This window comes from Talpa europaea, assembly GCF_964194135.1.
Source record: "Talpa europaea genome assembly, chromosome: 8".
Classification (NCBI taxonomy): Eukaryota; Metazoa; Chordata; class Mammalia; order Eulipotyphla; family Talpidae; genus Talpa; species Talpa europaea.
In genome coordinates, this window is record NC_140075.1 from 20,314,176 (window position 1) to 20,326,530 (window position 12,355).

Here is a 12,355-nt window from a genome sequence, read left to right on the forward strand (position 1 = left end):
GTATCCCAAGAATTTCAAGGGCTTTTATCATGAATGGGTGTTGCACTTTGTCGAAAGCTTTCTCAGCATCTATTGATATTATCATATGGTTTTTATATTTCCTTTTGTTGATGTGTTGGATAACGTTGATTGATTTTCGGATGTTAAACCATCCTTGTGTCCCTGGAATGAAGCCTACTTGGTCGTGGTGAATTATCTTATGGATACACTGTTGGATTGTGATAGCTAAAATTTTATTGAGGATTTTTGCATCAGTGTTCATTAGGGAGATTGGCCTGTAGTTTTCCTTTTTTGTGTTGTCCTTGTTCGGTTTTGGTATTAGTGTAATGTTGGCTTCATAGAACGTGTTTGGTATTGTCCCTTCCTTCTCAATTTTTTGGAAGAGTTTGTGAAGGATAGGCACTAATTCGTCTCTGAATGTTTGGTAGAATTCATTTGTAAATCCATCAGGTCCTGGGCTTTTGTTATTGGGGAGGTTTTTGATTACCATTTCAATTTCGCTGCTTGTAATTAGTCTGTTTAGGTGTTCTATTTCTTCTTTATCTAGCTTTGGGTGATTGTAGAGTTGTAGGAATTTGTCCATCTCCTCTAGATTGTTAAACTTGTTTCCATATAACTCTTCATAGTAGTTACTGATTATTCTTTTGATTTCTGCTGTGTCCGTTGTGATTTCTCCTCTTTCATTGATGATCCTGTTTATTTGTGCTTTCTCCCTTTTTTCCTTTGTGAGCCTGCCTAGGGGTTTGTCTATTTTATTGATTTTTTCAAAGAACCAGCTCTTGGTTTCATTGATCTTTTGGATTGTTTTTTTAGTTTCAATTTCATTTATTTCTGCTTTGGTTTTTATTATTTCTTTTCTTCTACTGGTTTTGGGGTTTTTTTGTTGTTCTTTTTCTAGATCTTTGAGCTTCGAGATTAGGTTGTTTCTTTGAGTTCTTTCTTGTTTCTTGATGTGAGCTTCTATTGCTATATATTTTCCTCTTATTACTGCTTTTGCTGCATCCCATACATTTAGGATATTGGTGTCCTCCTTGTCGTTCAATTCAAAGAATTTTTTAATTTCTTCTTTGATCTCCTCATTAGTCCAGTGGTCTTCCAGTAGTGTGGTTTTTAATCTCCATGAGGTAGGAAAGTTCCTTGCCTTCTTTTTATGGTTTATTTCTAGTTTGAAGCCTTCATGGTCAGAAAAGATGGTTGATATGATTTCAATCTTGGTGTATCTGTTGATGTTTGTCTTGTGCCCCAGTATGTGATCGATCCTGGAGAATGATCCGTGTGCGCTTGAGAAAAATATGTACTCTGTTTTTTTGGGGTTTAGTGTTCTATAGATGTCTGTTAAGCCCAATTGCTCTAGGTCCTTATTTAGAGCTTTGGTTTCTTTACTTATTTTTTGTCTTGTTGATCTATCCATTGTTGATAGTGGTGTGTTGAAGTCTCCCACTACGTATGTGTTTTCTCTGATGTCTGTTTTCAGAGAGGACAACAGTTGTCTGATATATTTTGGTACTCCTTTGTTTGGTGAGTATATGTTAATGAGTGTTAAAAATATGGAACGCTTCACAAATTTGCGTGTCATCCTTGCGCAGGGGCCATGCTAATCTTCTCTGTATCGTTCCAATTTTAGTATATGTGCTGCCAAAGCAAGCACTCTATCAGATTTTTAATAATACATATTCTCTGAGAAGGCAGTTGGAACATTTAGGCAGTCCCATTGTCCATCATGCAATAATCATTCAGTACATTGTGAATATGGGACAGGTGTAGACTTTGAGTCAAATAGTACTCAACATCAGAGATGCAAATGGGAAGATAAAAAATCTACTTTGGATCATATTGAGGAGTCCTCAAAACTACTCCAACATCACACATTTCAGGAGAATCCCTGCAACTGTAAAGGATATGGCAACGCTAACAAATGGTGCTCAAGACTCACTCAAACCAGAGAGAGAAATGGCACAAATGTGAAGAGTGTGGTAAAGCCTTTTGTTGGCATCCACAGCTCACTAAACATGTAAGGATTCATACTGGAGAAAAGGCTTACACATGTCCACACTGTGGTAAAGCCTTTCTCTACCTGTGTTACCTTTCTGAACACCAGAGGGTTCATAATGCTGAGAAAATGTACAGATGTGAAGAATTTGGGAAAGCCTTTAACCAGCAGTCAAGTCTTACTCATCATCACTGAATTCAGACAAATGTGAAAGAAAAAGCTTATAAACATGAAGAATTCAGCAAAGCCTTTAAGCAGAAGGCAAAACTTGCTGAACATCAGAGAATTCATGTAAGAGTGAAATGTTCAAAATGTGAAGAATGTGGCCAACTGTTTAACCGGAAGTCAAATCACTCTGCACATCAGAGAATGCACACTGGGGAGAAACCTGCAAATGTAAAGTGATGAGTGGTTTGTACGAATAGATATTTTGCAACCACCGTTTTCATGCTAGCATGATACTTTGAAGAAGTAAAGATATGGAAAAGTAAGTTGTCATATAATAATCAACTCTAAATATATATTTAAAAATTGCAGTACAATAATAATTCAAAAACTTCACTGATATTTAAATCAGATATTTTTATGGAGCATAAACCAACATTAAAGCACTAAGTATGTATTAGTATCATTTAAATGTCCAAGACGATGTGTTGGGGACCAGTATAATTACATTCCACGTACTTTTTGTCAGTCATGCTTGAGATAATATGAAGAGGTGATGAATATAATTCAGCTCTAAATCAGTTCATTCTCTGGTTTTGTCCCCTTGTGTATGTGAAGTCAGGTGTTTGATTTTTTTTTTTTTTTGCTGCCTCAAACATCTGAGAGACTGTCCTAGTTGATGGATTTGTTCATATCTAACTTGCAGGGTAAATTTAGGACAGTAATGTGCCATGCATCAGCAACATATGAATGGACATGCTGCTTCTGGTTGACTCAAAACATTGATTTAAATCACCAAGAAGAGTTCTGGGCCTTAATGTTGCCATTGAAGTCAGACAGAGGAACATGTCAAATCATATCACGATGGACTCCTTGAGGAAATGCACAGTTTATTAAAATTGTGATGTTTCTTTATGGTAGTAATAGAGAGATGAATATTATTTGATATCATTGCCAAAAGAAATCTTCACAGACACATGATGACAGAACAGGTGACTGTCCCGTACTGGGCATAGAATTTGTGCATGCAGAGTAGCTAAGTAATGACTCTGTTGACTACCAACTTAGGGATCCTGGTTTCAAAAGAACAAGAATGCTTCTTAAATGCCTGCATTTTTATTTTCAACATGGAGCATACGGTGATATTTAAAGATTTAGACTATATGTGAACCTAATGCAGGTTTTAATAAAGTCGATTGATTTTTTCCAAAAGATTTAATTCATTCTTTTTTAAATTTTTATTTATTTTTTAAATTTATTTATTTATTCAAGAACCGGGGTACAGTCCAGATGCACAGGAGGGCAAGAATATTCACTAAAGACGGAGTGAGGAACAGAACAGACAGACAGACCGAAGTACACTGTTGAGGGGAGCAGTAGGCAAGACAGGGGAGGTCTGTCCCACCATGTGGGTTGCTCCCTGGCCAGCCAGGAATCGAACTCGTGCTGCAGCAGCTGCGAATTGCTTCACAGGTTGCGTGTTAACCCCTGCGCCACCAGGGAGGCCCTGGATAAATAATTTGTAGAAGTATTGCTGACATATGAAATTTCCATTTTTATTTCTTTAAGAAATCTCTGCCCCATTATCTGCAGGGACTGTCCAACTCTCATGGCCACCAGCTGTGGGTGAGAGCTCCATTTTCTCTCCACCCTCTCCAGCATTGTTCATTTCACTCTTTTTTATTTGGACCATTCTCAAGTGTTGAGGTGGCATCTCAGTGTGGTTTTATTTGACATTTCTCTTACAATAAATTAAGGTGAACATTCCTATGTCCGTTGGACCTCAGAATTTCCTCTTTAGCAAAGTGTTTATTTCCTTTGCCCTTTTCAATTGACTCATTGGTTAGTTTTTCGCACTGGGTGGGAACATTACAAATTTTGGAATGAACCCCTTATCAGATGTGTTGCATGTGTTCTATACTGTAGGATGCATTTCTGTTTCTGTGCTGGTTTCTTTTGAGTTGTAAAAGCTTTTAGATTTGGTGTTGTCCCACTTGTGAAACTTGCTTTTGTTTCCCTTGGCGTTGGGGTTGTGTTCCCTCGTACATTTTGCAGCAGCTATCCCGTGGTGTACCCTTTTATTTTCTTTCAGTGCTTCATGCTTTGGGCTCTTATGTCCAAACTTTTCATCCATTTGGAATTAGTTTTCTGTATGGAGTTTTTCTTTTAAAGCTTTATTTATTTATGCATACAAGAACTGGGGTACAGGCCGGAGGTGTGGGGGGTGAGAGGATTCAATATGTATCACAACCAGGGACAGAGTGAGGAACAGAACAGGCATACTGACTGAAATACACTGGTGAGGGGAGCAGCGGGCGAGTCAGGAGAGGTCTGCTGCACCATATGGATAGCTCCCTACCTGGGGATCGAACTCATGCAGCAGTGGCTATGGATACCTTCGTATGTTGTGCCACCAGGGAGACCCTGTATGGAGTTTTGAATGGGTCTTGGTTCTTATTTATGCAAGTCATTATTCATGTTTCCCTGCACCATTTTTTAAAAATATGTATTTATTTATTTATGCATAGAAGAACTGGGGTGTAGAGCAGATGTTCAGGGTTTGAGAAGATTTACCAGAAACACAGTATGGAGCAGAACAGGCAGATCCACTGAAATACACTGCTCGGGGAATCAGTGAGAGGGACAGGTGAGGTCGGCTGTGCCACATGTGGGTCAGCTCTCTGGCCTGGAATAGCTGTGATAGCACTGACTCTTAACCCCTAGGCCGCCAGGGGGCCCATCCCAGTACTATTTATTAAAGAGGCTGTCTTGTCTGAATGGTATGATTTTAGCTCCTTTGTCCAAGATTGAACTCTTCATACTTATATCATTTGCTCTCTGGGTTTTTAGTTGCCTTCCATTGCTCTGAGTTCTGGTTTTGTTCCAGTAAATTAATGTTGTGATTACTGTTGGCGTTATATATATTTTGAAGTCAGGAAATGTGATACTTACATTTTCTTCTTTTCTCCCAAGTTTTTTTTGCTATTTGTGACCTTCTGTGGGTTCATATAAATGTGGGGATTGTTTTATTTCCTTATAAAAAATGTCCTTGGTATTTGGTAGGTACTGCATAAGTTTGTAAATTGCTCTAGACAATAAGACCATTTATGATGTTAATTCTCCCCACCTAGAAGGATGGGACATCTTTGTATTTCTCTGTGTCTTTTATTTCCTTTAATAGAGTTTTTTTTTTTTTTAATTTTCAGGGTTCAGGTCCCTCACCTCCTTCTTTCACTTGAATGATACAGTCACAGTTATTTCATTCCTTTCGGTGTGAATGTCAATGGAAATGCCAGTCATTTCACACACGTTCTCTCTCATAGCTTGTTTATACTTCCAGAGAAATGAACCAAAAATGTTATCATGTATTGAATTGTAGTAAAATTTTAAAATAGTTGAACCTATATAATGTAACATTTTTTTGAGAAATTACACTCAAAAACAGTAGCTTTTATTATAATGGATTCCACATTGTATGTCTACATAGTGGGTTTGGAGTATGCACATAGTATCACCCACAGCTCGATTTCCTTCATAGTATTTGAATAATCTTGAATTCGTTGACAAGACTACATTCATCCATGTAGTGTGTATGTGGTCCCATTTTTATTAATTGAAACATAACATTATATACTGTGTCCTGTGTCTTTCCCTTTTTTAACCAAACCATTCTTGTCAGCTATAAAACCTGCTGTGCTCATTCATTTAGGGTCCTCTCTGATTCATTTTAGCTCAGATCTCTAGGGAAAACCCTGGTCTGTAATATCGTGGGTGTTTGAGGAAATGGTCACATAAAAGATAAAGTATATTAAAAGCTCAGAGAATTATATCTGGTTCATACATGAGTCTAATGAAAGCTGTGGGAATGGGGTCTCCCTGGTGGGCAAAGGCTAAACACAGCACTGTGAAGCTGTCCACAGCCTCTGCAGCATGAGTTCTATCCCTGGCAGGCCAGGAGGCCGCCCACGTGGCGCAGCAGACCTTTCCTGTCTCGTCTGCTACTCTCCTCAGCAGTGTACTTTGGTCAGTCTGCCTGTTCTGCACCCCACTTTGTCTCTGGTGACTCCTCTCACCTCCCGCACCTCTGACCTGTACCCCAGTTGTTGTATACATGAATAAAAAAAAAATCTTTAAAAAGGATCGTTTTTGTTGTTGTCGCTTTGCTTAGTATTTGATCATTACCTACAATTTCCTTTCAGTCTTTCATCTCCGTTTATACTATGAATTTTTCAATTGCCCTGCCTCCTTGTACAGATATGTGACCTGGGTCAGATTTGACGTCACTGAAATTATAGTGTCCATGGTGGTTCGTGGGCATATGTGATCCTCTGGGCTCAGTGGGTGCATTAGACTGTTGCTGTGTAAACATGGATGTCACTGCATAAGGGCATTCTTCTTTCTCAGAACCAGGTCTCCCCCTTTTTTAAAAATATTTATTTTATTTACTTATACATAAATTGGTGAGGTATGGGCCAAAGGTGAGGGTTTGGGGGGGTGAGAGGATTCACCAGAGACAGAGTGGGGAGCAGAACAGGCAGATCTACCGAAATAAACTGCTGAGGGGAGCAGCGGACTAGACGGGAGAGGTCTGCTGCACCATGTGAGTCAGCTCCCTGGCCAGGGATCAAACTTGTACTTAAGTGGTTGTCATAGCTTCATAGTGCTGAGACTGAACCCCTTGTGCCACCATGGGGCCCCTCACAACTCTCTTTTCACCTTGTGTCCTATTTAGAGTTCTGTTGGTGGCCATGTAGTAACTGTGTAATTTGATTTCAGGAACCCTTGACCTTCAGAGATGTGGCCATCAAATTCTCACACAAGGAGCAGGAGGCCTGGACCAGCTACAGTGGAAATTGTACAGGGACATGGTGCTAGAGACCTACAGAAATGTGGTGTCCTTGGGTGGGGAGAATATCCCTCTAGATTTCCTCATCTGCCCTCAGTGTTTCCTGTACCGTGTGTGGATGTGCTCCAGGGATGCCCAGGATTGTCGGATACTTTTAGGTCCCTATTTTAAAGAAAAACAGTGTGGGTTTGTTGGAAAGTCTCATGATGTTTCATCATGGCTTAAATTTCTCCTGTCTTAGGATGATCTGCAACCTGCTCTCTGTATGAGTGCTCATTCAAGAAAATATGTAACTTAAGTGTTATTGCTACAAGCAAAATCCCAGCTTCTCTATCACATTGCTAGGACTCAGAGGTGTAGAAATGGTTCTTAGGATATGAAAATTTCAATGATTTCTGGTAAAGGTGCTGTCAGAAAAAGTATTTGCAGTGATCCTTTTCCAGAACCTTCTATACTGTCCCCTCTACTGAACACAATACTGTATTGGGGATTTGAGAATCTTCAGGCCATCTCATATCACCTGTCCTAATAATAGGTCTTGCTGTGTCTATGCCCGAGCTGGTCATCTTGTTAGAGCAAAAAAATGGAGCCCTGGGATGTGAAGAGAAGTCTTAGTCTTGCTCTCCCTAGGGGCGTCTCCTCTCTGACACTTGAGTCCTCTGTCTTTCCTTCTTACTGAATTGAACTTAGGTTTTGTCCATTTTGTTGATCTTTCAAAATCCAGACTTCCTTTCATAGAGAAGCACCTGCTTTTTGGTCATAATGTTCTATTTATGTATTTCTCATTTTTTTTTCAATGCCCTCCTTTCTGCCAATATGGAGCTAAAATTGTTCTTTTTCTAATTCCTGGAGGTGTGAAGTTACATTGCTCAACTGAGATCTCTCTTATTGCTAGTGTAATTGTTTAATGCTTTAAATTTACCTCTTAGTATTGTTTTCTGAATCACAAGTTTTGGGGAGTTTGCTTTGTTGCAATGTTTTCTCAGTATTGCTTAGTTTTTTGGAATCAAGGAACCAGGGGTTTACCTCACTCTTTGTGATTCAGGGAATAGATTCTCATATCCTCAGATGTCTGTCACCACCATACCCACCACCAGTGCATTGTGGGCTTCTCCATAAATCTTTGAATCCCCTGCCACTTTTGTACCCACACCCACTGTCCTTCCCTCTTTGTACCCTCATTCTGCAGTCCTATTTCTAGAGTTTATTTTGGTTTGTAATGTCAGTTTCTTTGCCTTGTTTTTCCAAAGTCCAAATAGGAGTGAATTCATCCAGTAAGTCTTTCTCCTTCTGATTCTTTTCACTGAGCATAATCCTCCCCCAGCATTCCATTGTTGTTGTTGCACATGGCCAGATTTATCCTTTTTCATAGCTCAGTAGTGTTTCATCCTGTCTATATACCACATCTTTCTTTTTGACTTATTTTTCACCCATTTGTCAACTCTGATTCCTGAATTTATAACATTATTTTCCTTCCAATTGAAATTAGGCCTTGAACCTCTCCTTGATTTTATTCTTTTCATGTTCTGCATTGAGTTCTGTCTTTGTTTGTGGCACACATTCAGGACCTCATCTTAGTATATAGGTAATATTACAATGACTTCTCAATACAGGTAGTTTTCTGTTATTTTCTGGGGTCATTCTTTTCATTCTGTGATGCTTTAGACTCAGATCATATCATTAGAGTGATCCACACGGCTCCATTTTCATGATTAGTCTTCATAGAATCTAGTTCCATCCTTACATTCCAAATAGTGCGCTGAAGGCTATGTTGAGTGTCATATAGGTAACATTCAATTGGTGTTATTTTTAATTCATTCAGACACATTTGTCATTGTATTGTGGGCTTTTATTTACACCAAATTATTACTTAAAGGGAGGCGTTAACTTTATTAAAGAATGGTTCCTCTATTCTCAGACATTTTATTTTTTAAATTTTTTTAAGATTTATTTATTATTTATTCAAGCACGGGGTGCAGTCAGAAGCACGGGAGGGTGAGAGAATTCACCAGAACCAGAGCGGAGAACAGAACAAGCAGACTGACAAAGTACACTGCTGAGGGGAGCACTGGGCGGCATGAGAGGTCTGCGCAACATGTGGGACCCTTGCTGGTGGCCAGAGATCTAACCAGCACTGCAGAGGCTGCGGGCAGCTTCATGACCCAGCGCTCAACCGCTGTGCCACTGTGGATGCAGTATTCTCAGTCATTTTATACCCCATTTCCAACCTACTGCATCACTGTATATTTTTTGACCTTTTCTTATATGCTTTAATTCCTCTCTCCTTTCTTGTTGGTGATTTCCCTCCACTTTCACACATTTTGATGTTAATGGAGGTATATTGGTTTGTAATATTATTTACAAACATTGTAAAGCATTGTCATCCAACCTATGTACACATAACATCAGTCTCTGTTTTCATTTCTTTTCCATGTATTTTACGGTATCTTTTTTCTCTTGGGCATTCCATAGCATGTTGAATAGTTATGGCAGTCTTTTCTAAAGTGAAAACCATGTAAATTCAGCTGCATACCAAAACTCCACTCTTTAACATTTTACCCCTACTGACTTCACAAATTATATCTCATGATATTTGTATTCTATAACATGAATCTATGATTTTTTTGTGCCATATTTCCAAATTCGGAAGCAGAAACAATATTTTTACTATAGGGTTATATCTGTATTTGCTATGTATTTACCTTTCCCTAAGGACGTTACCTACTCATAAGCATGTGTGTTGCTGTCTAGTGCTGATGTTACCTATCCAAACATCATGTCAGGGGTCTTTATATGGTAATAATTTCATGTCTTAAATATTTAAAGTATTTTGTCTTGAGTGCTGTGCGTGGGGTAGTTATTCCTCATTGTCTTCCTGCCCTGTCTTCTCAAGACAACCAGGTCTCCATGCCACAGTCAGGCACAGAAGATTTGTTGCTAAATGTGGGGCCGGGAGGAGATGGAATTGGCACCTTTGAGAATTTACAATTATTGATAGACCAGACATGTCAAGAGACATGTGAAGGGCACAACAGTTGTTGCAATGAAGATTCCCAATAAGGGACATTTATCCATAACACAATTCCTCCTGTACAAAGTGATCCTGCGTGTAAACCATGCTGGGTAAAACTCCATTTTACGTCTGTTGCAGGTAGAGATAAATATGTTTCTGTTAGCAAAGATCCATGTGACATTTTTAACAAGACACAATCTCTGAGAAGAATGTTGGAACATATGGGAAGTCCCTAGTCCATAATGCAAATGATTATTCAAAACACTGTCAATGTGGGATAGATTTAAACTTTCAGTCATGTCATTCTCAACATCAGAGAATTATAAAGGAAGATAAAAAATCTACACAGGATCCTATTGAGGAGTCCTCAATACTTTTCCAGCATCATGTACTTCATGAGAAACTCTACAATTGTAAAGGATATGGCAAAGCTACCAAATGGTGCCCAAGACTTACTGAACATCACAGAGAGAAACCTCACAAGTGTGAAGAGCATGGTAAAGCCTTGTATTGGCATCCACAGCTGACTAACCATCTAAGGATTCATGCTGGAGAAAAGCCTACACACGTCCTGATTGTGGTAACACCTTCCTGTGCTGTGTCACCTTTCCTGACATCGGAGAGTTCATACTGGGGAGAAACCTTACAGATGTGAGGAATGTGGGAAAGCCTTTAACCAACTGTCAGCCTTTAACTATCTTAGCATCACAGAATTCATACTGAGGGAAAACCTTACAATTGTGAAGGATGTGGCAAAGCCTTTAACAATAAGTCATGTTTTACTCGACAACATAGAATTCATACAGGGGAGAAACCTTCCAGATGTGAAGAATGTAGGCAAAGCCTTCTACCATCCATCACATTTAAGTCAACATCACAGATTTCATACTGGGGAGAAACTTTACAAATGTGAAGAATGTGGCAAAGCCTTTCACCGCAAGTCAAGTGTTACTCTACATTAGAGAATTCACATCAGAGAGAAATGTTAAAATTGTGAAGTCAATTTTTTTACTTTAGTCTCTTTTTTTCAAGATTTATTTTATTATGCGTACAAGAACTGGGGTATCTTCCAGAGGTGGGGGTGTGTGAGAGGATTCATCATAGGCAGAGTGGGGAACAGAACAGGCGGATTGACTGAAATACACTGCTGAGGGGAGCAGCAGGCGAGACAGTAGGGGTCTGCTGCACCATGTGGTTAGCTCCCTGACCTGGAATCCAACTCGTACTGCAGTGGCTGTGTATAGCTACATAGGTTGTGTCTTAACCCCTTGTGCCACCAGTGAGGTCCCAACTTTGGTGTCTTTACCAGAAGTCCAGAAGTTTTAAGTTTTGAAAAAAAGTCCAGAAGTGTCAAAGTGATTAACCAGAAGTCAGATCATTCTAAACATCAGAGAGTGCAAACCAAGAGAAACTGTAAATGGAAAGTGATGAGTGGTTTGTCCAAATATGAAATTTGAAGCCACCAGGTTTTCATACTGGAAACTTGAAAGAAGTGAAAATATGATTAAGTAATTTATAATGCAATTTAGATTCATATTAAGATATTGCAATACAGTAGGAAGTGAGAAACACTTTACATTCCTTAAATCAGAAAATTGTTATGGAGCATAAGCCACATTAAAACACTAAATATTAGCATAACTGAAAAGTCTGAGGGCCTTCCTGGTGGTGCAGAGGGTTAAGTCACAGCACTATGAAGCTATCGTTTGGTCCCTGGCCAGGGAGCTGACCACATGAAACAGCAGACCTCTCCTGACTTATCTGCTGCTCCCCTCAGCAGTGTGTTTCAGTCAATCTGCTTGTTCTGCTCTGCACTCTGTCTTTGGGGAATCCTCTCACCCCGTACACTTCTGGCCTACCCCTCTGTTCTTGTATGCATAAATAAATAAAATCAATCTTTCAAAAAATAAATAAGAGTTCAAGACGATGGTTTGGGGCCCTGTATAGTTATTTTCTTTGTCCTTTTTTTAATAAACCATACTTGAGATATTGTGAAGAGACCTGATGAATATAATTCAGCCCTAAATCACTTCACTCGATGGCTTTCTCCTGGTATGTAGGTGGAGTCATGTATTTGACTTTCGTGTGTCAAACATCTAAGGGACCCTCTGCAGTTGATGAGTTTCTTTACATCTTAATTGCTTGGGTACATTTATGATGGTGTCATGCATCATGGATGAAGAAAATCTAAATGGATATGCTGTTTGTGTCTGACTGAAAAGATTGATCTAAATCACCCAGAGGAGTCGTGGACTTCATTGTGGGCATAAAAGTTAGACACGGAAACATGCTCAAGTTCAACTCATTTCATCATTTTCTCCTTCAGGGAATACACTAACAG